The sequence below is a fragment of the Liolophura sinensis genome, chromosome 1 (genome assembly GCF_032854445.1).
Source record: "Liolophura sinensis isolate JHLJ2023 chromosome 1, CUHK_Ljap_v2, whole genome shotgun sequence".
NCBI lineage: Eukaryota > Metazoa > Mollusca > Polyplacophora > Chitonida > Chitonidae > Liolophura > Liolophura sinensis.
The window spans coordinates 42,670,789-42,696,199 of NC_088295.1; the positions used below are offsets into that span (position 1 = coordinate 42,670,789).

Consider the following 25,411-nt stretch of genomic DNA (forward strand, 5'->3'; position numbering starts at 1 on the left):
GTGGTTTAGTACTCATAGTTGTTTCATATTATACGTTTCAGGATGTTTTCACTGTGAGGTTGACATATTCTTGTGCGTGAGGCTATTGACAGGTGTCTTTATTTTGAACACCTTGTTTATTTTGTTTTTAGACTTGAATGTAGGTGTGATTAAATGAATGTCTGAGGATATGAATGAGTTTACCCCTGTAAATTACGGGGTTTATTTCGTGACGAGTGAACTACATGTTGAGCTGAGATAAAAAGAAAATAGCATCTGTTCAGGTTCACTATGAGATCTAATGATGCAAGTGAACTTCTAAATCTATTGAGATATAAGGAGGCAAGAGGACTTCGATGCTTGTTACGATAAGGAGGTACGGTGATACTTTTTTTGAAGAAGCTGACGAGGTTCTGACAAGGCCTTCATATTGAGTGATGAGGTTGGGTTAGAGTGGAAAGGGGCTGGTGGAGACAGGGGAGATATTGGAGTTTGAGGTTGAATGGGAGAAGCCTCTGAGTGGTTTAGTGTGACAAGTGAACTTTTAGGTCAGATGTGATCACTGGAGTATGAGGTCAAGTGGGAGAAGCCTCTGAATGATCTATTCTAACATGTGGGCTCGGAGGTCAGATGTGATCACTGGAGTATGAGGTCAAGTGGGAGAAGCCTCCGAGCGATCTAGTCTGACAAGTGGACTTTGAGGTCAGATGTGATCACTGAGGTATGAGGTCTAGTAGGTGAAGCCTTTGAGTTGTCCAGTCAGACAAATGGACTTTGAGGTCAGACGTGATCACTGGATTATGAGGTCTAGTAGGAGAAGCCTCTGAATGGTCTAGTCATTCAAGTGGACTTAGGTCAAATCTGATTACAGTATGGGTGCAGTAGGAGAAACCTCTGAGTGATCTAGTCTGACAACTGGATTTTGAAGCAAGATGTGATTATGAGGGTCTAGTAGGAGAAGTTGCTGAGTAGTCAGACAAGTGTATGTTGAGGTCATACAAGTGTATGTTCAGACAAGTGTATGTTGAGGTCAGATGTGATCACTGGATTATGATGTCTAGTAGGAAAAGTTGCTGGTTGGTCTGGTCAGAGAATTGAACTTTGAGGTCATAAGTGTTCAGTTGAGCATGGGGTCTAGTGGGAGCAGCCTTTGAGCTGTCTGGTCAGACAAGTGGTCCTTGAGGACAGATAAGGGGTATGGAGTCCAGTGGGAATGAACAATGCAATATAATCATTTACTTGAACATGTATATTTTAAGTATAAGTAAAAAAAAATATCAAAAACCTTAAAATAACAATGAGATTGTACAGAATCATGATACCATGTTTGATTGTGAGAAAAATGGGTGATTGTTCAAGAAACAAGAGACTGGACTGCACATATCTTCTGTGAGGTAAATACTGTGAGATCTGGTGAAACCAGGGACCAATACAGCCTGGTGAAGTCAGAGACCAATACAGCCTGTTGAAGTCAGGGACCGATACAGCCTGGTGAAGTCCATGATCAATACAGCCTGGTGAAACCAGTGACCAATACAGTCTGGTGAAGTCAGTGATCGATACAGCCTGGTGAAGTCAATGACCAATACAGCCTGGTGAAGTCAATGACCAATACAGCCTGGTGAAACCAGGGACCAATACAGCATGGTGAAGTCAATGACCATTACAGCCTGGTGAAGTCAATGACCAATACAGCCTGGTGAAACCAGTGACCAATACAGCATGGTGCAGTCAGTGACCAATACAGCCTGGTGAAGTCAATGACCAATACAGCATGGTGAAACCAGTGACCAATACAGCATGGTGCAGTCAGTGACCAGTACAGCCTGGTGAAGTCAATGACCAATACAGCCTGGTGAAACCAGTGACCAATACAGCCTGGTGAAGTCAGTGACCAATACAGCCTGGTGAAGTCAATGACCAATACAGCCTGGTGAAACCAGTGACCAATACAACATGGTGCAGTCAGTGACCAATACAGCATGTTGAAGTCAGTGACCTATACAACCTGGTGAAGTCAGTGACCAATACAGCCTTGTGAAGTCAGTGACCAATACAGCCTGGGAAAAACCAGTAACCCATTCAGCCTTGTGAAATCAGTGAACTGTTCTATCTAATGAAATTAATGAACTGTGCAATCTAATGAATATGGTTTGGTGATGTCAGTAGACGACGTGGTATGATAACGTGAATGGACTATGCAGTCTTTTGAAGTCATTTGACTGTGGTTCAGTTAAACTCATCTAAGTAAATGATATGGTGAACCCCTTGTGGTTTTCATCTTGCTGTGTCAATTCATCATTTCTACATTTCACTACTTTTACGTGGTGAAATGCAGCATTGAGGTTTAGTGATATCGGTGGAATTTTTGGATCTGGGGAAATTAATGGAAAGTTGTCATCTGGTGAAGTCAGTGGGGTATTGGGGCTTGGCAAAGTCAGTGAATTCTGCAATGAATTCACTGCCTAATTTGGGTCTAGTGTAAGCAGTGGATGTGTGGTGAAATTAGTAGACAATTGGGATTGTGAAGTCAGCATTCTATTGGGGCCTGGTGAAGTCAGTCATATTTACAATCTTGTGTAGTGAAGTATTGGGGTATACTAAAGTCAGTGACTTGTGCAGTGAAGTTAACACACTATTGGGGTCTAGAGTAAGATATTGGACCTTCTATTGGGGGCTAGTGATGTCAGTGATACATGCAATCTCGTGAAGTCTACAGAGTATTGTGGTCTGGTGAAGTCAGTGGACTATTAGAATCTTAAAAGACTAATAGACCATGGTGTCTGAAGAGACAAGGGGCTCAGACCCCTTTAACAAAGAACTGTTAAGACTTACCTACATGTGTTCCAAATATCACTGGTAAATTTGTTACGGTATAGGAAAAGTGTTCCAAAGCACATGAATACAGTTAAGTCCTCAGGTAATCCACAATTGAGCTTAAATCGACAGGTTAATTCAGGTAGTCCATGATTGTGTGCTATTGTCTCATCAATGAATCCCTTCTTGGCGGGACAACTGTTACCAAAGGAAATGATCTGAACCTTTAAAAAAAGCATGTCTAATCTCTTGTGACTTCAGAATGCCATGTGCTTTTTCATACAGAAAATTGTATTTGCAAAAAGAAAAAAAAATAGTAAGACAAACGGCAAAAGATCAGAGCGGATACCGACTTTCCGCTTTTTTGTCTTTCACCGCGTGTTGGAGGGTGAACCAAGAGGATGTGGTAAGTGAGGTTGGACCGCATTTCCCGCCCGGCAGAGGAAACAAAACGGCCGAACAACATGCCTGGCCGTCCTAAGATATGGCTACTGTGCTCTTTGAGATGCTATATTCATAATGTGGCTTTCCCCGGACAGGTGGCTGTCAGTATTGCCGTCAAAAATCAACGTTCTTAGTCACCACAAAGTAAGCTGGCACCCAAAGAGGTGAGCGCTTAATGCGGCTTGGTTAGCTTCGGCCACAAAGTACCTGCTAGAGCTGGTGTTATCTTTGTAGTTTGGGATGTATTCGGGGGGCCCAACACCACTCCACTGGTTGGTACAATGTCAGTGGCCCTCCTCTCCCCTTGGCTCCAGGGACATATTTTAGACCAGGCCGGGCACATTAATAGAACAGCATTGTTTTCTGCTCTGTTGTCTTTTTGTGCTGCTCTATGTTTGGACTGTTTACTTACCTCTGTCTGTATATGAATGGGGGACGCAAGCAACAGTATCAGCAGGTTATATCTATAACAGGCTCGTAGCATACCTGGACAGACACACCTGTTTAATAGTCTTACACCAATATAAACATATATTATATGTTTTTGTCAGTTTGAGCCTGGTCCTATAAAGAGCACAAAGATAAACAATAAAAACTGGACAGGAGAATTGAACTGATGTATGTACATTAATATATTCTTCCCTTTGTGCTCATGTGTATTTTTGCCACTCACACTGTGATAGGATATTGTCTATCCAGAACATTGCCTTGTAAAAAGTATGAGGTTTTCATTTGTACCAGTGGTTGACATTTTTAATTAATGTGGAATATGGTTAGCATTGACTTTTTTTCTGGCTGCAATTTCAGTGGAATTTATGTATCCAAATAACTGAGTTTTTGTTGGAATGCTCGATGTACATATCCTGACTTTTTCACTTAAGATGTACATGTATATGGAGTTTTACTGTCTATGGAGGTTAGATAGGATTATCAAATAATGTAAATTAGGAACTTCAGAGCAATTTACAAACTTCGCTTATCAATGAGAACCATATAAAGTGATACTAGGTGCTAGCCTGAGGGCACTAGCCATGGGGTATGCCAGCAACCCACCTAAGTGGACAGGGAAAATAAAAATTAGTGCTATTTGGACATGGAAAAGATAAAGAAAAAATTAAATCTGGAAAACCTGCTCAAATAAAGTATTCTCCAAAGTGGTTCTTTCATCCTTTGACATATTTATCTTTTTACCTGCGGTGTTCCCATCGTTCCCCATTGTCAAGCTATTGGTAGTCTAGACTAATTGGTGGTAGTTTGATTCCACTGAAAACCAAGTGGTGGCCACAACAGAACCTCTGGTTTGGTTTGGCCTGTGTGTGTACCTCATGAACTAATTGCTGTGTTGTTGTGGCTGACACCCCCAATGTTTGAGGGTAATATTTCTCACTGCTTCACTCTGTTTGGCAACCACTTGAGCCTGACCATCACTCTGGTCAAACAGTTCATGCTGAGCTGCAGATGCCCCAGACAAGGGATTTAGCTTCAGGGTGAATCTCTGGCCATTGGTCAAATTTTAGCCACAGATCTGCTTAAAGACCTCTGTTCCGGTGAAAACTAGCTTCTGTATGAATGGAAGTCGTGGTGGAGAGGGCAAGTTCTCTGAAAAAAGAAAGGTTGTCGCCAGACAATATTGTTTTAGAACTCATATCCTTGCCAATTCGACCAGGCATTCGGAGCAGCAGTTGTTCCAGGTCATTTGAATGTATTGAGCCCAAGGGGTTCACTCTGTGCCTGCAGGGCTTATTTTACCATTTAATTGAGCTACTGCCACTTTCTGTAGAGCATGTATAGAACATCACACAGCCACAACATCTCAACCATCCAGTAGACGATGTTCCTTTTTGTTAACCCCAAAATGGTTTGTTTTGTGCTTCAGTTTTTCGCTGTAGAGAGAGTCTGGATTGAACCTCAGAATATAGCATAATGGCTCAAGTTTTTGTCTGTCTATGGACAACTTGAAACTTGGCTACATCTTTGTTCACTGCAGACATGTCCTTGTCAGCCTCCAGTCAGCTGCCCCTTCACAAATAACCGTGCAGTTAACAAACTGCCGTAGAACAAAAGTAAGAGCAGTTCTAGTTTAATGCTGTTTTGTGAGGCTCAGTGCTGAAAATATGAAGTTCAAGTCTTTGGTCAAAGTGGGGAATTTGGGGAAAACTTGAGTGCATTGTTCTCATACAAAAGAAATTTTCTGTTCCCCAAAATTTGCAAAAAGCACATCTACATATACAACACTGATTTTTCAATGGCTGTTTTTTTTTTTTCCCTCTTAATGGAGTAGGCATTGTCGAATTACGAAACATTTCTGAAGGGGATAAGGGTGTTTACATTAAGAAAAGGTTAATCAATTATTTGACTACATAATGTGTGTTTGTTGAAGTCTTCTGTATTCATCGGTACAGAAGTTTGTTTCAATGGGTTCGCGTATTGTACAAATAAAGTGAGAAGTGTTGAAGTGGAGAGGTTGTGAGCTGACCCTTATTTAATGTGACGTTGATGTGTATCTTGCCGATTACCAATCAATGCCCACTTGAAAGATTCTGTAAATACAGTTATCTTACTAAAGAGATGCCCCATATATATGTATGTTTACGCTCTAGTCCTCAAGCGTGCATGATGTGCAGAAACTTGATATTGGATGATAGAAGGATGAATCTTTTTGTTTTCATGCAAAATAAGACAAGGAGGAAATGTAAGTCATTAGTCTGGGCTCCTGTGATTTTGTTCAGACAGACTCCCGTCGCTGTTTTTTATGCACAGTTTACTCCACTGATCAAGGACCTTTGTAGCACTAACATCTCATACATGATGCAAGCTTGCCCGATGCATCGACTGTTTTGCATTGTAGTCAGACTGCGCTTAACCTTGCATTTATATAAAACTGCCCCCTCCCCCCCGACCGTACATGTATAATTGAAAAATTCTGGACTATGGTGTTGAGCAACAATGAAAATCAAATAAAAGTTGTATATAATTAAGTGCAAATAGTGCCTGTGCTCTAGACATGTGCTCTGAATAGGCCAGCCTTTTGCACAGCAAGAAGATTTTATTTAATATAAATACTGCAATTCTTCAACCTTTTCACATGTTTGCAAGGTGTTTATTCAAGAATATTCTGAGGGCATAATTCTGTGTATTCTGTGTATAGTGATAAACCTATATTTTCTCTGAAGCTCTGAAATTGGCCAACCCAACCAATGTAGATTTGTCTCAAAATTCAAAATAAAAAGGTGCATTAATAATGCTGAAAGTTGCTCTATCATATGAATGAATGTTGAGGAATTAGGGTATGTTTCCTTAACATAACTGTAAAAACAAGTGACTTTTTATGAGTTATGTGACTCAAATATCTGTCAAAATCTTCTAATGGGATTACCCACATTTCCACTTCGGTAAACACATCTGCCCATATTCCATTGACTTCATTCAGTCATGTCTCTACTGCTTCCTCCCTTACTGTAAGCACATGCACCATATTTTCATTGTTCTCCATATATAACTACTGCATCCTCACTTATTGTAAGCTCATACATCCTATTTTCATTGTTCTCCACATATAACTACTGCATCCTCCCTTACTGCAAGCACATGCACCATATATTCATTGTTCTCCATATATAACTACTGCATCCTCACTTACTGTAATCACGTGCACCATATTTTCATTGTTCTTCCTATATAACTGCTGCATCCTCCCTTACTGCAAGCACATGCACCATATTTTCGTTGTTCCCCATATATAACTACTGCATCCTCCCTTACTGCAAGCACATGCACCATATTTTCATTGTTCTCCATATATAACTACTGCATCCTCACTTATTGTAATCACGTGCAGCGTATTTTCATTGTTCTTCATATGTAACTACTGCATCCTCCCTTACCGCAAGCACATGCACCATATTTTCGTTGTTCCCTATATATAACTACTACATCCTCCCTTCAGTCCACACATCCACCTCTACCTGACCATATCTACAGTGTATCTCCAATATATGAACTCATATCTTATCATTTTTCCATATCTTACTTACATTATATATCCCCATCCACCACTCATACCCATTTGCGCAATTCTTATAAATTTCATTGCAAAATTTGGGCACTATCAACGTATACTAAAGCTTACATCCACAGACAATTCATCTTGATTGTTATGCACCCTTATGAATGCAATGGGGGCATCTTGCTTTGGACCTTATGCACCTTAACGATGGGTTAGGAAAATTTCCAAAACTATTGAAATATGTAGACTGTTAAAAAATTGGTTCACAGTTTCTTACAATTGTTGTCATCTGATTAATTCTTGAAGACTGTAGCTTTACTTTTTTCGTTTTTAACCAGACTTTAGCGATTTTTTCCTTAAGAAGCTTTCCCTTGAACTACCCAGTATATGTGGGTAACTACAAAACAAAAAATAATAAAAAAAATTGGGAGATGCATGTTTTGTTAACACCAAGCATAGGCTCTAGATTCACATTACTTTGATCATGTATTGTCCCCAAAGCTATTGTTGACAGTTTGATCCTCCAGGTGCCTGCCCTACAGTTTCAGGCACTTCGAGTATTAATTATTTTTAAAAAATCCAAGAAGTTCATCCAAAAGCAGAGTGATATCTGGGATTTATACTTCAGGTTCTTTCTTTACATAGGTGTTAACTGAGTATGTTTTATCAATATTATGAATCTGTGCTGTGAACCAGTTACCTGGCCTTGAGTATATGTGTTTGGGACTTGCTGCCTGGGGATTGAGAGAAAAGCAAGGAGAAGGTTGATACTTCCCGTTGGCACTCTCCTGGTGCTTGTAAAGGATTTCTTGCAATAGCTGTGGACAAGAAGCACTTAGAGAAATGGCATGTGGCAGTGCTTTTTTGTTGCCTTGATTGTATAGGTAAGTGCAGCTGGGTCTCTAAGTAGTCTGGATGAACACATCATAGGAATTGATGGATAGCTGTTCAACAAAAAAAATCCATACATGTAGGTGAGAGGATATACTCAGGGAACAAGAGCACTTTGTCATTTTGTTCCAGCGTGGGTTAGGCAAGGGACTTGTAACCACAGCACCCCCCTAAAGCCATTTGCCCCCACCCCAGCATCTTGCATCTACCTTTGCTTTGTAGTCGGCTAAAGGATCTGCAGCCCTCTACAAGACACAGATGGAATTAAACCCAACTAGCCCTGTTAAACAGAGCAGATGAAGAAAACTGAATAAATATCAATATTTTCCTTCAAGAACTGTGTCCATTGTGCAACTGGAGTTTTTAGAATGAGAGCTTGAATTTTGGTTTCATGTATGTGAAATCTACACCTGCTGATGTCCCAAGGGACATGTTGTTACACCATCAGTCAGTTCGGGACCTTTGTTTGAAAATCTGTCAGTGCAAATTTGTGTAATTTTCTGTTTACTTGTTCTTAACCAGTAATGTTAAATTTTGCTAATAAATGCTTATACACGTATAATTGTGCTTGATTAGTTCATTAACTTTATGATGTACAAGTTTGTATAGTTTAGTTTTTACAGTTTGGAATAGAGATAATTGCAAACGTTTTGGATGAAACGAAAATCTGCAAGATAAAAAAATACATTTTTGATAATGCATGTTGATGTTAACTTATTGCATCTTTTTTTTCGTGATGTAAAATTTGTTTCTTCAATTAAAACTGACACAATTAGGGATTAAAACAAGTTTGCTTTAAAAATAAGCCACTGACATAGTTTATGGATTAGGGTAGAAAAACGCAAAAGCCCGCTTGCAAACATGCAGTATGCGTAAGTTGTTTTATGTAAACAGAAGGCCTGTGATGAGAAGAGTGAGAACAATAAGAGAAGATGGCAATTAGGCAGATGGGTTTGGGAGTTGTGGGAGAGGGGAACAGATGAAATGTTGTGATGTGATGGAGTGGGGACAGGAGACCCCTTCATGATGACACGGCAGATTTACCAGCAGGCCCCCTGCCAGCCCTCTCTAATCCAACCCCACTCGCTCCTGTTTACCCAGAATCTAACGGTTTAATTTGCCGGACTTAGCCCAGATTAGTACCTTTGTAGATACTTCGCTTAACAGTCACCGGCGTTCCGTTGGGTTTGGGAGAGTACGAGTTCAAAGTTGTGATTGCGGGTCCAGATTGCGTCTTTTGTCGTAATCCTGTGCTTACGTCTTACAAGCATGCTGTTTGTGTTGTTTCCCCTGACCTACTGCGACAGTGGGCTAAGCCAGTTTAAGAACCTCAAACAAAGCCTCAGATTCAGCCTAGGGATTATGCTAAGGATCATTGAATTATTGTTTGGATTATAGCACAATCCCTAAAGGGGGCATAAAACTTAGGTGACAAGTAAGACGGGGCAAGAGGAATAGATTGGGGATAAGGGTTGAAAAGGGAAAGGAAACACATTGTAATAGGGGCAAAGGGGCGCACATATAATAGGGGCTATGAGACGGGGGAGAGGTGTCCCTGTTGAGGGCGTGTGAAGGGTGTGACATGGGCTACCCGGGTCCCCATCAAGGGCAGACAGCCTCCCAGAGACAGGGTCAGTACCGACTGTGGATTAACACAGTCCCGTGCCCCACTCACTGACAACTTCTGCTGGTGTATTAATCATGTTGTGTCTCATTGCATGCGCTCCTGGCTGAATGACAGCCCTTCTTCCTAATCCAGAGCGTCACACTGGCCTGGGTCACAGTCCATGTGATCCCTGCCATTTAACCCTGCTCTTTTATTAACAGTGCACTTGTACCTCAGTGTCTGAATTCGACTTTGATAAATTCAAGTACCCTCTTCAAGAAAGCTTGGTTCAAAGCTTGTTTTATGCAGTGAACAGAACAAGTACCATTTTTGACAATACTGAAACATTCCTTTTTATACATTAATATTTCATGTTTATTAACTAAAAGGTACTCAGTGTTACAAAAGTAACCATTGGTAGCATTATATTTAAATTCATAGGACGTTGTAAGAAATATAATTACATTTGCGATGTAAATTTGTATAATGTAACTAAAAATAATTAAATTTATTATTTCATTAATGTTGAAGTCCATATTCGCATACAAAGCCAGTATAACTGAAGGGTGGAGGTAGTCGGAGTAAACCACTGCCCTTTGTCAGGTACTTGACAAACCTGCCGACGAACAGCTCGAGTTGAGCATGGTAGCTCATTGGTCAGCTGCAGTGAGACATTTGTAACAAATTTTAAACCAGCCGGATGATTTTGTAAAATTAAGTCTATGAACTAGTTTTAGAAGGAATTAAGTATGTAAACTTTTCTGTACAAAATAGTCTTTAGGGCAGTTGTTACTCGCAGCTCATTTGCAAACAGTTTTTATTTAAACATGCAGGAATACATTAAGAGTATCAAATAAACAGAAAAAAAATCATCTGCAAACTGCTCTATTTCATGGTTTTCACCAAAGGTTTGGCTCCTTTCAAGTGAAATATTTTGCTGGATTCTGACTGATTCATCCTCCTGTTAGGGCCATTTAATTTAGAGAGTTTTTCATGATGTTTCATTACTTTCTTATCAGAGAAAAACTTACGTGTTAGCGTTTAAAGCATCGATTTAAGACCTTTTTCATTTCCTGCTGATATTTTTAAACACTTTCTAAATTTAGTTTTATCAGTAGACACTAAATTTCACCTTCTTTTTCAAGAGCTTTCACCTCAAGATATAGTTTCTTTCAAAGGTAGTTTAATTCTTTCAGAATGTTAATTTAATTTGGTTAATTTAAGTTTAACATTTTATTACTTATGTTACTGTTCCACGTATAGCATTCACAATATGTGTTTTGCTGTTGCCATGCTTCATGTGTATTTTCATTCTTAAATGTGTGTTCTCAGCTTATTTGCCATTGTTATGTGGTCTGGGTGTATATAAGGAGATATAAATGTCACTGATGGTGTAAAGGTTATCTCTATGAGTCAGAGGTTGGTTCGGGTGGCTCCCCCATGCCCTTAATTGTCCCCAGGGTTCAGTCCTGTCCCTACCCTCATTCATCATGGTGTACAATCAGCACTTCTTGCCCATTGTGCAATCTTATGCTTGTGATCAGGATTTATCACTTCCCCTAACACGACCTGGAGACAAACCAGGGAACAGACCCACCAACACCCCAACCCACCACCCCCCCAGAAGCCATTCTCACCCAGCACTCAAGCACCAAACTCATTTATAATTAAAATCATCGTGCATAAATTATGAAATTGACCTTTGGTTTTGTTACATGACATGGTATATTGAAAGTGTCTTGATCGTTGAACTTTGAGCATGGGTGATGTTAGTTTTGTGGATGTTTCCATGGAATTAAAAGTTTGGTAAAACTAAAACCTGCTCTTGATTTCAAACTCGGCATTTTGTGGTTTGGTATTTCAGCAGAGTACATGTATGCTAATTGCTGTGATTCATTTCAAGCAGTTAGCTTGTAGCGCTCAAAAGGGAAACGAACACAAGACACAACTTGTTTAGCTGCCATTGCCAGTTAAATAATCCATTTTTACCATGGTCCATTTCCATATTGTGTTTGAAATGTGCATAGAAAGAATACACTTCTGCCATGAACTATTTTGATAGTCTTTGAAAATTATGCAAACAAACAATGCATTGCCTCCATGTAACCTATCATAGTCATTTTATAGTATTTAAAATATACATATATTGTAATGAATCCGTTTTCACCAAATACCCCAATTTTAATAGTTTTGAAATAGGCATACAGTGCATCTATTTTTGACAAGTACCATGCCCATAATCATTGGTTTGACTGGGTTTATTTTCACCTGCGCCTCTTTGCTGTAGATTTCCCACATATGAATATACAACGTAAGCCAGGCGGCTGTGGTCTTATAATGTATATGTATGCGGTATTTGACGTAATCAGTGAAGTAGATCACTTGATAAATACTGTGAACTCACTTCATCTGGCAAGTACTTCACGGCTGAGTGAGTGGTGCCAAACAGGCCACGCAGATTCCAGAATATTTAGGAAGGTGTTCAGTAGCCACTAAATTATGAATACTTAGATACTAGTCATATTGTTCTGGAAATGCAGGAACTACAATGATCACATCTTTAGAGCACCTTTCAAGCTATTAAATGCAGGGATTTTTTCTCCCTCAATGAACAGAACAGCGCCAAGTGTGTGTCAATGTTGGACAAATTGTGAAACTATGTACCTGCAATAAATGGTGAGAGATATACATGTATATTGTTGTGGGATAGCTGAAGAAATATGCAGACGTGTATTTCATGTACAAAGACACCAAAATATAAATGAGTGTTTATTCCCCAAGGTTCAGTTTCCCAAATGCCTCATAACTACTTTAGTAACCACTACTGAAGCCATTGCCTCGCCATTATAGATTGTAACACTAAGAAGACTTCAGGAAAATTAGCATAAGAGTTGGAAAGTACTGAATCAGGAGGGTTTTCCTGGAAAGTTATTAGTTACAACTGTACATATATACAGCACATTGTAAATAACCTAAAATTTTGCCTTAAAAAGGTGTATTTTAGAGGCAAATAAAAACTAATGTCCCAAAATATTACTTTTGGAGTTGAAACTGATATGTGTTCAGTAGGGGAACATCCTAACTTCCAAACAACCCCCACCCCCACCTCCCCAACACCTTTCTAAGATCTATCAGAATCAGACAAAATGTGCAACTTGGTCATGTTCATAATACAGTGTCAAAATACAGTACATCCATTCAACGTGATTGAAAGGCGTCTGGTTTGAAACCTGATGGACGAAAGCTTCCGTGTTCCTAACGGAGACAACTCTCTGTGCATTCTTATCAAAGAGTTTGATCGGAGGAGGGAGACTTTTCTATTGCTGCCATGTAACTTTGATGGATATTGTGGAAGATTGGGCCACAGAGGTGACGGCGGGTCGTGTCAGGATGAAGATAAATTGGGGGTGGATTGTTGGAAAGGGTCGGGATGTGGTGCCAAAGTGCAGTGCCACTTCCAGCTTTTGTCTGCAGCAGTGGACTGAGATTGGCCTGGGCTACGATAAGGTCGGTTGTGGTTTGTTCATTACTGGAGACCGCTCGAAGATGTTACCCTCACCACAGATGGCCAAAGAGGGGTGTTAAGACTGGGGGGCTTTTATGCAACCCTTATATTAGCCTTCTGTTTTTTTTTGTGTGTTTTTTTTTTTCCCCAAATATGGAATGTTTGTTCTGCTTAGTGCAGATTTTATTGCTAAGAATATATGTTGGTTTGTTTGACTGGGTTTTGGAGAAATTGAAACTACGAGATTTTATGTAAACTTTATTTTAGCCATTAGCTTTGTGCTTATTTCCCCCCTTGAAACTTTTCACTAAATATAGCATGTTTTTTTTCTGTTTGGTGTGGGTTTTATTGCTAAGAATTTATGTTGGCTGATTGTACAGTGTTTTGGAGATGTTAAGGCTAAGCGACTTTACCGTATACCTTTATCCGTGTGCTTTTTTTTGCCCTCCTGAAGACTTTCACAGAACATGGAATATTTCTACCATTTGAGTTTTGCAATTGTGTGTTTATTCTGACCGAATGTAGAAGATGGTGGATAATATTGTCTTTTTTCTCTTCACTTCACTGTAAACTTTTTCTGATCTTGATAGTGTAATTACCATAATTATGTTTAAGTCTTACCCTGTAACTGTGCCACTGCTCCATTTTTTTTTGGCCTTCACAGAATCGCATTGTAACGTTCTCAGTAATAGTAACACTGAAAGGTTTAGTATTTTCTTTCTTGTTTTTGGTCTTTTTTGCTGTTACTCAGCGTAAACTTTTTCTGATTTTGATGGTGTAATTGCTATAATTATGTTTAAGTTTTACCCTGTAACTGTGCCACTGCTCCATTTTTTTTGGCCTTCAAGGATCGCATTGCAACATTCTCAGTAATAGTAACACTGAAAGGTTTAGTATTTTCTTTCTTGTTTTTGGTCTTTTTTGCTGTTACTCAGTGTAAACTTTTTCTGATTTTGATAGTGTAATTACCATATTTATTTTAAAGTCACACTGATTATTACTTTGCCACACTTTAATTTTTCAGTCTCCACAGAATTGTTTCTCTGTCATAGTAATATTGAAACATTTTACAATATTTTTCTCTCATATTTTCATTATTATTTTTTTCTTGTCGAGTGGCCTTGTCACATTGTACTTTTGGAATTCACATTTGTATAAATTTATGCTTTTCACATTTGTTTTCTCACCTGCATTAATTAGAGATGCACATTAATATAGCCACATGGTGACAGGGTGCTGTGAATGACACGGCTTCCTCTGTCAGGACGACCTGACTGACATATTAACTCAAAAATCTGGACAGAATCTCCTCAGGGAGCAGTAGCAGGGCAGTGATAAGATGACCTAAACCTCCCTCCATCTGTCTCTGGACAGGGTGACCTCTTAGCTATATGGCACCTTGTCCCACCCGATGCTACCCAAACCTTCCCTTCCTCAGCCTATAGACTTTCTTTCTGACTGCCATTTTAAGATGTTGTAGTCAATTCTATATGTCATGTCATGGTTTTGATATTTGATGCTAACAATAAATTATAGTATAATTTATTTGTTTGATTGTTATTTGGGTTGTTTTTTTTTTTTGTAAGTCCTTCTCTGAATTTTCTGTTCAGACTATGGTAGTCTGATTTATGGGTGGAAAAATCCCATGGTTCCAAGGAAAAAACCACTGTAACCACCATAAAATATGGTAAAGTTTGCTTGTGCAGGGAACTTATTAAAATCACGGTGCTATGTACGGACTACTGTGTGTCTGGCAGTGTCTTACTGCGCCGATCATACTATTAAATACTTTGTAACGTCTGTAACGTCTTCCATTATGTACATGTATTTAAATTCTTAATCAGCAGATTTTATCAAGGGATAACCTTCTCCCTGTCGCTCACCCCTACCCCACGTCATCTGATCACTTGTCCTTTATGGCTGCTTTCCCTCTTCACTTCATCAGTGAAATATTCGGTACCGTCCTTAATGTCTTGTAATGTTCCGTACAGTTTACGGACAGATTTAAAATGTTGTGACATGACAGCATATGAATGATGGGAGTCAGGGCACTGCCTTTTGTCCCTCTCAGACTACGCCAGCCATGGCCAGGATTATCTCTAATCTTATGTAATTGGCATGCATTGGCAAGCTTGAAGCTATTTTTCACAAATGACAGGCTGACAAGAAAAAGGAATTAATATTTCATTAATTTAGGCATCCTGAATACAAAGTGCTTGGAGGCCGCTTGACTCAGGCTTACTCACAAACATTTGCTCGCTCATTTCACTGGACATTTCTGACTGCAACAAACAGGAGTTCTGACAGTTGTTAAGAGCCCTTGGTGGCTGCCCGGTCAGAAGTGAGCAAATGTAAACAATGGAGGGCATAGAATGAAAGTTATGAGTTCAAATCTGAATCGGGAAAAGCATTTAATTTTATTCACAATTTTCTAGAGGGCGGCAAATTTTTCACATATGTTTCTACTCTATATTTGTGTTTGTTTGTTTATTGCAAACAAGTTCTTGATTTACTTTTGGTTTGAACATTAACAATTGCTGTCATCACATTGTTTTTTTCTTGTTGATGTACTGATGAAAGACACATATTCTATGCCTTAAAGTGAAACGCATCTGTTTTTCAACTTTGGCATTATAGCTGTACTTGAAATACAGTATGTTTTGTAAAGATTATAATTGAAATATTTAGTATTTGAGAGTTTTATATTTCCTCAATAAAATTATATGAGCACAATCCTTTTCCTTTATTCAGTGTAATTGTTCTGTGTAATCACATCTTAACATTTAGCTTTGGTCAGAATGGGTGGAGTTTATGTTTCTCTTGTTGAGAACATTCACAATTTGAATATTGGCGGAGTTTTGTTTTTCATTTTCATGTTATCGATTTACTTATTTATTAATGACTAAATTAATTTATTTTTCTTAAAAGCATATAAAAATAATCCTTGTACACATTCATTGTTACTGCTCTTTGACTGTTTACCGCACACACTTGTTCATCTTGTGGTAGTGGGTGTGGGTAGAGTGGTCAGCCAGTTTGTTTACACCCTCTATGTCCACTGTGTATGCATGCCTCCTGGCTAGTGTGGCCAAACTGGGGTTAACCACTGACCACTGAGTGTTGGTCAGCAGGAGTCCATAGCGTGTGTACATGTCCTCACTGACGACATTCGCAGGACAACACCTGGACCACAACAATGTCAATGTTTTACCTGAAATTAGGGTTCCCCAAACTTGATCTTAACAATAAATGCTTCAAGGTATAAAGAAACACCTTTTACATGCAAATATGGTGCAGAGTACAGCAAATCACCTGTAAATGACTTAATTAAATTTTCCAACCCCCATTCTGTATGAACAGTGATAGAAGGGCACTTAGTCAGTGAAAAAGAGAGCAACACTGTATGTGTCAATTACTTGCTCTTTATCACATAAAATGTTATAATAATTTTGTACAGCAAGGTGATTACATAATTGATAAAAAATTCAAAGAAATTATAAGCCATTTAATGTAATTCTGTGTTGAAGATTAAGATGGATCTTTTGGGATGCCCAATATTATCATGTTTATAGCTCAAATGGATTTGAGTATTGAACTCAAATATATATATTTTTTTCAGAATAAACCATATGACAATGTGTAAATGTTTCGAAAATAGGCTTAGTTTGTAATAAATGAAAGAATAGATGATATTTGTAATAATAACTAATTTGTCTTTATTTAATATTTATACATTAAAAAAAAGGAACAATGGAAGTTTGACAAGTATTTTTGTTGCATAAAACTTTGTTACGCAATTAACAATCTGGCATGAAGATGTTGCAACTTACATGTTATCCTCAAACAACTTGTATTATTAACAGTAAATTGTGTAGACAGGGGAGTAGTTATGTGTACAGATGTGTAGATATCATAAGACACAGTTACGACCTTGGTATTACCAGCTGCACTTCAACATCATGCCTTAAGGCAGTAATGTATATATGTGGTAACTTTTGCCCCTTTATAAGGATAACTGGTAAATCACACAAGAAATTCCGTACACTATTCCTGGATTTATGTATACTTATTTTACACCAGCCGTTGTTTTCATATATTTTGAGGAATGACCTTGCCGTTGGCAGCTACGTACCAAGCATCATATCCTAAGTGAGCAGCTTTATTACGGACTAACTGATTGAGGTGTGAAGTGGACAAAATCCCTCCACAGCCTCTTCACACAGTCTTTACATGCCGGGTGGAAAAGTAACGGTATTTTGTTAAACCCTGGGATCATGGGCCAATGGGTTAATCCATCAGCCTCTGTCTGAGGACGTTGACTTACACCTGTCTCTGATGTCCACGTGGACTGGACATTATCCGCGTAGCTATCCCCGGCACCTCTGTGTATAGAAGGTTACACGTCTGTGTCAGTAAGCACAGACCAGAACACTAATGTGACTAATGCAGGTATTTATCTTAAGCTAGTTGTGATAGGCTTCTCAGGTAATTCCTCGGATTCCCAACAGCTTTTCAAAGTACATGTAGGTATAGAGTTCAGTTGAGTGACTTGCAGTCATTTGTTACAGAAATGACACAATGCTTTTATGTTGTAAATGTGATTTGCATTTATTCTAAACTTTTACACTTTCCTTAGCTTAAATAATCTGCAGAGCAAATAAAGTGTTTCTGGAAATCATCACTTCACTTATAATAGCTGGAAATTTGACAAGGTACAAAGAAAGTAGCAATAAAAATGTGAAACATATTAACTATTTTAGTTCCATTATTGATTTAGAAATGTTTAGTGCAAAAAAGTGGAGGAAACTGTGGAAGATAAGTGATGTAATCATCACTAATACAATATTAAATGTTGGATTTGCTCCACCAGGGCATAAATTAAGTGACAGCATCACATGATGAGATGATATCTCGAAAACTTGAAAATCGTGTCTGATACAAATAAAAATGTATCATATTAAACTTGTGAATATTGTCAGCTTTTTGCAATGCAAATTGTTATTCTCATTACTCCTGAAACTTCAAAGTGAATACCGGTAGTTATTATGTACATGTAGACAGTGGAAATTGTTCTTGTATTGTTTACAGCTTTATAGGATGATGTCTGAGAGAATATATCAATCTGTCTTATATTGAATCTCACTTGTTTGTTCCCTGAAACCTTTCCAGAATTGGTTTAGCTGACATTTTTGTTTGAGAATAGTTCACTCACTGGAGCTCAGAAAATACTGTTTACTTCAGTTTAACATCACATTCCTGAAATTATTGTTTACTTTAGCTTAACATCATATTCATGAAATTGTTTTACATCATTTTAACATCACATTCCTGAAATTGTTTACTTCAGTTTAACATCACTCCTGAAAGTGTTTAATTCAGTTTAACATCACATTCCTGAAATTGTTTACTTTAGTTTAACGTCATATTCCTGAAATTGTTTACTTCAGTTTAACATCATATTCCTGAAATTGTTTACTTCATTTCAACATCACATTCCTGAAATTGTTTACTTCAGTTTATCATCACATTCCTGGATTTGTTTACTTCAGTTTGACATCACATTCCTGAAATTGTTGACTTCAGTTTAACATCATATTCCTGAAATTGTTTACTTCATTTCAACATCACATCCCTGAAATTGTTTACTTCATTTCAACATTACATTCCAGAAATTATTGTTTACTTCAGTTTAACATCACATTCCTGAAATTGTTTACTTCAGTTTAACATCACATTCCTGAAATTGTTTACTTCAGTTTAACATCACATTCCTGAAATTGTTTACTTCAGTTTAACATCACATTCCTGATATTACATGTATTATCTACTTCTATCTATTTTGTGACCTGGTCACAATCCAGAAGTTATAGAAAGCTGAGTGTATAAAATTGGTAACATTAACCATCTGCATTATTGATGACTTAATGTGGATTCTCTAAGACATTCGTCCTATGCAATTCCTGCTGTAGATCCTAAATTATGTTTATGATCAGCCAGGAAGCGGTGTCCTGCTGAAAGCCGTCTGTCCTCTCAGCTGGAAAGACACAGAAGATCAAGTAGATAGTCCAGATAACTGGGGAGTCACTTCCATGCACACCGATGGTTTGAGGTGAGAGGGTGCAGTCATCAGTGGACCACACGTATAGAAATTAGGGTAACGGTGTATTAAGGTTGTCCCATTATGAATAGGGAGGGCGCCCATGAAACCACAACCCTAAAAAACAGCCATCAATTGTTCAAAACTGTTCTGAGATATTAGCAAGGTATTACATTCAGTATCGACTGATGTTCCTTAATTTGTGCATTAAACTATTAAATAGGTAACCCCGAGAACTTTAACAAGAAATTGAGGAGATAAGGGCAGTGTGCAGGTTGTGTTTGTGTGTGTGTGTGTGTGGTGGGGGGGGTTAGAGTGCTTTCATGAAGAAAATAGAATATCATTATTAGATTGAGACCAGTAATGTCATTCCAAACTTGCTTAACTTTTAAACAGTCTGCCAGTTCGGCCTAAACCAAAGGAAAACATGGAGGGGAAATGGGAAGGTGTGTGTGTTAGTGAGGGTGAAGGAATGGGGGCGGGGGGGGGGGGGGGCTGTATGCTTTCATGAAGAAAATAGAATGTCATTATTGACTTGTTTCATCAGTACACTATGGTCACCTGGAGAGGCTATTGTGTGGTTGTACTGCCTGACCCTTAGTTGTGTACTACAGCTTGGCCTGTAGTATATGCAACACTAGGCCATTCTGAATACCTCCCCTAGGCTATAAAACCCAACCTGGGTAACCCTGGAGGCCTCAGGAAGTCGCTTGTGGTCGCTTGTTTGTTAGCAAGTTTTTGTGATCAGTTTGTAAAGGTTACTGACACTAATACATTAGGAATTACATGGGCATTCGGGAGCGACTTCACTCGGAACAGAGACAGTAACTGTCCAATCTGTTCGCTGCATGTCTTAACCTGATTACATATTCATGGGTTAAAGTATCATGACAAAAGAAACTCCTTGTTTTTCCAATCTCAAGCTGAGATAATTGGCCTGCTTTCATTACTAGTTCTGCTGCACTGCCTCGTCAAACTGGATTTGCTGCGTCATTGAATCGTGAAATACCGCATGTCTGATTTCAGTGCATTAGTCAAGATTTATCCCCATACTTGTTTTGCTCATGGCATAGTTTTTTTGTTTAATTGTCAGAGGTTTTATTCCAAAGCTGCAGTTTTAATCAGTCACTGACTTTTGTTAGATATATTGTAACAAAGTAACATGTGGTGTACACTGATAATTGTTTGTTTTGCAAGGAATTAAGTGCTTTAGATTGAGCTAGTTTAGTTATGTTTTGTTTTAATCAATTTACTCAGCAAAAAATTGTCTTTCAAATTTTTGCTTGCATTTTGAATTAAATTTAAAGCAGCAAAACATTTGCAAATGCATGTAAGTGTAAATGTTTCATGTAACTGTTAATTTTATGACCTTTTTTAGTACACCTTACAAAGTAAGGAGAGGTATTGTGAGAGGGAGATCAGATGTATCAGTGATGGTGTCGGTGTCCAGTTTGGTTACAGTTTTTGGCCAATCTTAGGGTTGCAGTAGCCACCCATAGTATACATATAGCCAATCATCGGTAGCGATTTGCATATCAAAGACCAAGGACGTTTTTTTACCTCATGGTTCAATATTTTGTTCAGCTATTCATAGGGTTGCAATTGCCTTCCATAGTACATGGATTGCCAAATGCAGTTCTTGATTTGTATATCAAGGACTTCTGTGTTAAAGTCGTGCACTAACTCACCACAGTGTCTTTTACCACCACAGTGATTTACAACGCCATAACATATGGAGTCACTGTTCTGTAATCCTTACTCGTGAAATAAGTATAATAATGGTTGTAATAAGTGATATGATATTCATACTTTATAAGTGGTTTGCTCTCCACTTGGTTTACCTTCATATGATGATTTTGAACTCACTTAATTAAACCATGAGGAATTATCAATAAATTACGTTAAACATTACAGTTTATTTCTACAGCTTGCCAATCTTCACTTTTCCATTGTTGTACTATTTATTTATCTGTGTATATACACATAGTACGGCATTTATTTTCACTTAGATTACAGCTTTCATGCTTATAGTTAGTCAAAAAACACCAAATCTTATGTCTCTGGTATTCCCGGTCTGGAGAGAGTTAAATTTTAAAATGGGTATTGGATCAACACTGAGCGGTTGAGGCAATTGTCTCTTGGACTTTTTAGTTACTTGTACTCACAAGATATGGGGTTGAATTCCAGCCTTGGACATGGAGACAAGAAATCCATGGATTCCCCATTCTCACTATTTGTGGTGACGAAGATGACAGAAAGCCGTTGTTATTGGTGCCATCTAATGTTATGTTCTAAATTTACAAACATTAATGGTTTACTCTGGAATCGGTGAACAATTCTTGAGTAATGTGTGAAACAAGATTCAAATAAATTAATAAATAGATTTAAACTGTTCAATGGCTGAGGTCTTAACCTTGGTCAAGGTGTAGTGGTCTAGAATGTCCACGGTCAGTAAGGACTTTAACAAATTGTCATGATTACTCTCATTTAAGAAGTGCCTGACCAAGTTAGTGGTGAAAGAGTGTAGACTGACCACATCATTGGTTAAATCCAAATTTCTGAACCGGTGCAGAGTTTTTACAGGTGGTCTTTAGGAATGTACCGGTCAACCACAAACCATATTATGTTGTATTACTGGTCACATTTGATAAACGCAGTATTAACAACCTTGTTAGCATGATTTTGATCTGTGCTCTAGAAAAATTTCTGGACTTTTAATGACTTGATCAGAAAGAAGTGATATTAACATTTGAGATATTTCAGCCAGTACCAATTGTCTATATTTTGAAACTTAAGTATTTCTTTAAGTGTTCATACATACATGTGTATGAAATTGCTATAGAAAACAGAAAAACGGTATATTTTTGGGTTTTGATTAATGTGGTGCTTACTTGTAATGCGTGTAATTATGTGGTGATGAAATACCGGTACATGGGGGGATTTATGAATAAATCTCAGATGTTGGACTTGATCTGGGAAGACATCTGGTGGCCCATATTTATCCCAAGCATGGTGGTTGAAATATATCCCAAGCATTGTGGTTTAAATATATCCCAAGTATGGTGGTTCAGATATATCCCAAGTATGGTGGCTCATACATGTATTTGTCCCAAGCATCACGGTGGCTCATATTTATCCTAAAGGGGATGGTTCATATTTATCGCAATTGTGGTGGTTCATATTTATGCCAGGTACAGTGGATCATTTTTTCTCCATGTATAATGGCTTATATTTTTTCCAAATATGGTGGCTCATATTTATTTCAGGTATCATGGTGACTCAAATCATGGCAAAGATGCCTGTTTTATTTTTTTTGTTTTTATTTTTTTTTTTTTTTTGAGGTACTGACAAAGGTCAGTGTTATGTTACATGAGTAGAGTGGGGTTTAATACAAACCACAACTGTAGTCTGTGGATGTTGTGTAGACACTGTGATTTGTGAGCCTGTCATGGCCTTACTTAACTATAGTGTCTATCTGTGACCAATGACCCTCCATCATCTCAGGGAAACCACTTGACTAACAAAACCACGCACTGCATAACCTTTATCATTATTCAGGAAACCGCAGTGCCCATTTAATTTAGATCACTGTCACTTGCTCTTTGTGAGGGAAACAATTTTTATAATTTCAGTGTACTGCAGTTTTTGGAACCACAGTGTCCATAAAACAGCAGTGACCTTATGAGTAACAAGACTGTCTTCTTCCTGATACAGCAACATACATGTGCCACTGACATTTATGACACTGTAAAATCATACTATGTGTACAACATTTATGGACAACCTTTGTTGTGGTTTGTGACACAATACCACCTACTAATACTAACTAAATACTACACCTACTAAACGTTCATGGGGCTTTGTTTTGCTTTGTGACACCACAACACCAAGTAATACACCACTGAACTTGATCACAAGATGGAAAATCACACTGTCTGCAACATTCATTGAGGTTTGTTTTGCTTTGTGACAGCACAGCACCAAGTAATACACCACTGAACTTGATCATAAGCTGGAAAATCGCACTGTCTATGCAACATTCATGGGCCATTGTTGTGGTTTGTGACACCCCTTCACCAATTAATACACCACTGAACTTGATCACAAGCTGGAAAATCGCACTGTCTATGCAACATTCATGGGCCTTTGTTGTGGTTTGTGACAGCACAACACCAAGTAATACAGCACAGAACTTGATCATAAGCTGGAAAATCGTTGTCTATAAGCTGTCTATACAACATTCATGACAGCACAGCACCATGTAATACAACACTTAACTTGATCACAAGCTGGAACGTCAAACTGTTGACCTGTACAACACTTGCAGACCTTTTATCGTGGTACTACAACGCCTTCCTACTCACCACTGACAGTCAGAGGCTGTAAAATCACACTGTCTTTACTTCATCCACAGACCTTTGTTGTGTGCTATGCCACTGTATAATTACAGTTTGAAAATCCATAGTGCTCATGGGACAACATATAATTTAGTTTGGGTTTAGAAGCACAGCCATTGTCTGTATAAGTACATATATTTACTTGTGGATGGCAATGTATGGCTTACCACTGACCTTTATCTGACAAGTGATAAGTCTGCGTTATCGGTGTGGCTATGACATTGTCAATAGCCTACACCTGTGCTGGTTTTCATAAATCAGTATTAGATGTAAAACTGTTCTAATTGATGCAGAGAAGCTGAGACAAGAAAACATTTATTGGCGCTCTCTTGGGAGTGCCACAGACGTGTTCAGCCAATCAGTTTGTACCTGTAAATTTTAATGGCTATGTAATCTCTCAACGGTGTCATCTTGTGGAAGATAATGGAAAACATATTAGGCCCAGAAATGTATTTTTTGCTGTGTGATAAGAGCTATTTGTCATGGTGTGTGATAAGACTTCAGGGAATTTTGGTTTAAGCTTCATCAGTGGTAAATTAGTGTGTGGGATTGGATCAGTCTATCAATTGTGCGTGGAAATGATCAGAATTTTTAACATGTTTGATCTTCTGTTTTAACCCTAATGTTTTTGTTGGAGGAAAAGGATAGAGGGGAGGATGATACGCTTTATCATCAGCAACACCAGCAGGTAATAAGCCATAAGCAATATGTGGACATGGGTCGAAATTAACTTCATTAAAGTATCAGTGGCCAATAAAACCAGTGCTCTTTGAGATCTACTTGTCCTGATACTCAGTTTTGGCCTTCACTTAAATAAAGGAAAATGTGATCAAACTGTTGTGGGATTCATTTTCTTCTGTATGCATAAAACCTCTGGAAGAATCCATATTTTTAGATGATTTTTATGAATTAATATAGATATTTTCAGTGGTATATTAACTGGTACAGTTTTTGCTTTCATAGACACTGCAGAGCTTAATTGATTAACTCCATGGCCGACCAAAATTTGGCTGCAATCATTCCAGAATAAAGACGAGTCGCATTGAGAGGCAGTGTGTGGATGCCAGAGCAGACTCTGAGAGTTGTGGGGAATTCTGGAATTATCACTTTGTTAATAATTGATAAGGTTACGTCTTGGCCTCCGCCTCTGTAAGCCGTTTATTTATACTATGCGTCCTTGCATTAAGATGGCTGCCAACCTTTCCTTCAAGGACACTCGTGCCCACATCATTGTGTGGAAGCTTAATGTATTCCTCAGTTTAGGCCCACCTACTCTTGTGGTACGGCGAAACCCATAAATGATCAGTGCCACTGAGGTTGGTAATTTAAACTGAGCGAGACAAAAATGACAACACCTGGGTAACTTTTACGACCTCTCAGGTGATTTCACTCAAAGGCCAACAAAAAATCAATCTGGAACCAGAAATAAAAAAGAGATAATTTTTATTAGTTGTGTTTTTTAATCCACTTATGCATATGTAACTGTCAATATTTCATGTTATTTTTCCACACTCCACATTACCAGTGTCTCCATATTCCAGGGTTATCTCCACTGCCTTGAATCCTCCTTGTTCCATGTGATCTTTACCATGAATATTCCATATTGCTCATTTATCAAAATTCCAAGTAGTCTTTTGCATATTCAGTGATGTAATTCTTTTAATTTATG

The 25,411-nt window shown here is 38.3% G+C and overlaps 1 protein-coding gene across 1 annotated transcript in view; it reads left to right on the forward strand.

Moving 5' to 3' along the window:
* LOC135482351 (transcription initiation protein SPT3 homolog) overlaps positions 1-25,411 on the forward strand; it is a 64,782-nt gene that overhangs the window by 14,110 nt on the left and 25,261 nt on the right. The window lies entirely within an intron of this gene.